Below are 3,055 nucleotides of genomic sequence, written 5' to 3' on the forward strand. Positions count from 1 at the left end.
GTGGTCAGAAGTGCACACAGAGGTATTCCCATCCCAGATCGTGGTCAGAAGTGCACACAGAGGTATTCCCGTCCCAAATCGTGGTCAGAAGTGCATGCACACAGAGGTGTGCACAGATTGCTGTCAGAAATGCCCTAGCATTTCAAGCACCATTTTGGTCGTACATCCCATGCGTGGGAATCGTTAATACATGTCCACATGCCTTTTTCCCAGATGGTCTGTACCGCCTTTGCTCTCAGTGGATTTGGTTCATTGAAAACTGAGCAAAATGCAAATGGTCTCCATTACCACCACAGCTTTGCTTTCCACCATCAGGTCACCCTGGGAGCTGTGCTTGCTCCAACCTCCTGACTGTGGCCTTGGCTGGAGCACTACAGTGCAGCAGACAGGACTTCCCGGGTCTCCGTCCTGTATCCCCCCCCCCCACAGCCTCCAGACCCTGTAGATCCAGCCCCCGCAGGAGCCCCGTGAGGAGCTGAGCAACAGGTGCTCCTGCAGCTACTTGGCGATGCCCTGGGCACCTGTTGTCCCCTTCTTCCAGATCCTTTTCCGTTCAACTTGAACTGCTCTATCTCGGTGATGCCAAAGTTATCAGACACAAACTAAGGATGAGAGGTGGTGCCCTGGGTGAGGAGTAACTGAAGACTCGGTGGAAGAGTAAGAGAGAAAAGGAGCATAGAACGAACCGGGAGACAGACGGCTCCCGTTCCCGACTCTCCCTGATGACTGTCAGAGCCAGACCCCACCTTCCTCCTCCATCACATCTTTGGCCAGGCAGGCTGCTCCTGTGCTAAAAATGAGCAGTGCGTGACATGCACCCAGCCCAGAGAAGCTTGAGCCAGAATCAAAGCGCAGAGATGAGCTGACGGGGCCAGGAATTGGGGAGAGCCTTTTAAATCGGGCACCAGGTAGGTTGATATATGGTCATTATTTATCACAATAGGGTGCGTTTAGCCATTAAACAATTACATTCAGCCTAATCCCCAGCCAACTTAAACTATCATGAAAAATAAAATGTACCATTCCACCAGCTAATGAAAATATGAAACTTACCCAAACCCACAAGATACATTGTACAGCCTGTCCAGCCATTGCAGAAGTCATCTTTAAAACCTAATTTCTTCAGGGTGGCGCCTGTGACTCAAGAAGTAGGGCACCGGCCCCACAAACCAGGGGTAGCGGGTTCAAGATTGGCCCTGGCCAAAACTGCAAAAAAAAAAAAAAATCCCAAAAACCTAAGATCTTCAGATTCCTCTCGAATGTGTCCAACTTCCCCCTTTATCTGCGTCACTATGACCACAGTTCAAGCCCCATCATGAACTGTGGTGCTACATAGCCTCACATCATTTCAGCTCTTCTTCTCATAGCAAATCTCTTTGCTGTAACAACATGAGACTGATCACAAGGCGGGGGTGAGTCTGCAACTTGGCTTGCTGTGGTCCCCGTGCAGTCAGACCTCTGTTGCTGATACCTCTCTGCTGCTGATTGTCTGTGTTTGCAGCCGCTCCCCACACCGGCATCCCCACCTCAGCCCCTCAGGTCATCAGGCATCAGATTCTCACAAGGAGCCACAGCCCTGATCCCACTCAAGCGCCGTCTGCGGGGGGGGGGGGGTTCACACTCGGTGAGGATCTAAGGCCACTGCTGATCCTACGGGAGGCGGAGCTCAGCGTGAGGCCAGCAGTGGGAGCAGCTGACACCTAGGATGGAGCTTTGCTGCCACCACTCACCTCCTGCCGTGCAGCCCCGTCCCTAACAGGCTACAGCCTGGGAGCCGGGTCCACAGCCCTAGGGAATGTTCTCTAGAGACACCCTGCACAGCAAGCACTAGTTGTCCTGCCCAGCTGTGATGCCCGGTGATCTCAGGTGCTGGTCTGTCCTGCCACCTCTGCACTCCTGGCATCTGGCACAGTGGCTGACCCAACAGCCCCTCCTGAATGCATGAACGGACAGACAGATGGACGGATGGACCACGGCCAGTTTCCCCTGGATGGAGGACACAGACTCCTGGGGGCAGCCTCTCACGGGACCTTTCATGGGTCCCTCCTGTCCTCCAGCACGCTGTGCCTTCACTCAGAATTCCCTCTCCCTCCCCAATGCAGCATTTCACTCCTTGAACACGTCCGGTAACCTTTGCTCTGTCTGCGTGCTGGACTTGCCACCAGCATGTTCATTGTGAAAAGCAAGTGAATTGACGGCAGCTGCCCCACAGACAAACACCCACGCCGCGTCTCAGACCCTGTGTCCTCGAAGCAGAGACTGGTGGCTTTGGACTGTTCTGCAGCTACTCATCTCACCTCTGGTAACAGAACTTTTCCTTCTTTTAGGAAATTTATTTCTCCCACTCCCAGCTGTGAGATCCACCTGGCGCTGACGTTCTCTCCCTGGTGGCAGGGAGGACACGTGACGTGGGTCAGGCCATTTGGCAGATTGCAAACCTCCGGTTGACTCTGAGTAGGCCCAGACCCCAGGCAACCCATGGGCTTTAACTCAGCTCTTTTCTTCTCACTGGCAGACTCAGAGCTGCAGTGCAGCCCTGCGGCTTCAGCCTTGGAGGGCAACAGGGCGAGGAGGCCGGCAGGGGGCCTCACAGCGACCAGCTTACCTAGGAATGAATCCAGCACAGGCAGCAGAGACTCAGTCTGGAGCTCTACCCTGTGCCGAGGCCCCATGTGGACCCTGCTGTGCCTGGAGGTTTCCAGCTACAGGAGCAGTGAAGAGTGTTCTCTTCTTGACAGTTGTTAAAGCTGGGCTCTTCTCACTTCCACCAAGAAACTGTATGCCACAAACTGAAGAATGTAAATACCTGCACACAGTAGGAGACAGAACTGGCTGGTGGAGTCACGTTGTGGCCACAGCCCTGCAGCTCTCAGAGGGCGAGGCCGCGGACAGAGCCCCACGTTCCCATCTCCTGTCTGTAGGCTGACGATGCTGGTTGGAACAGCTCTTGAACACCCTTTCTAGGTTTAAAATTCAAGGATTCTGTGATAGTAAGATATGCACAGAGCTTAAACCTAAAGGAACTAATTCATAAAGGTGAGACTTTGGGCTCGGC

The sequence above is a fragment of the Otolemur garnettii genome, unplaced genomic scaffold (genome assembly GCF_000181295.1).
Source record: "Otolemur garnettii isolate 467f Iridium unplaced genomic scaffold, OtoGar3 scaffold00138, whole genome shotgun sequence".
NCBI lineage: Eukaryota > Metazoa > Chordata > Mammalia > Primates > Galagidae > Otolemur > Otolemur garnettii.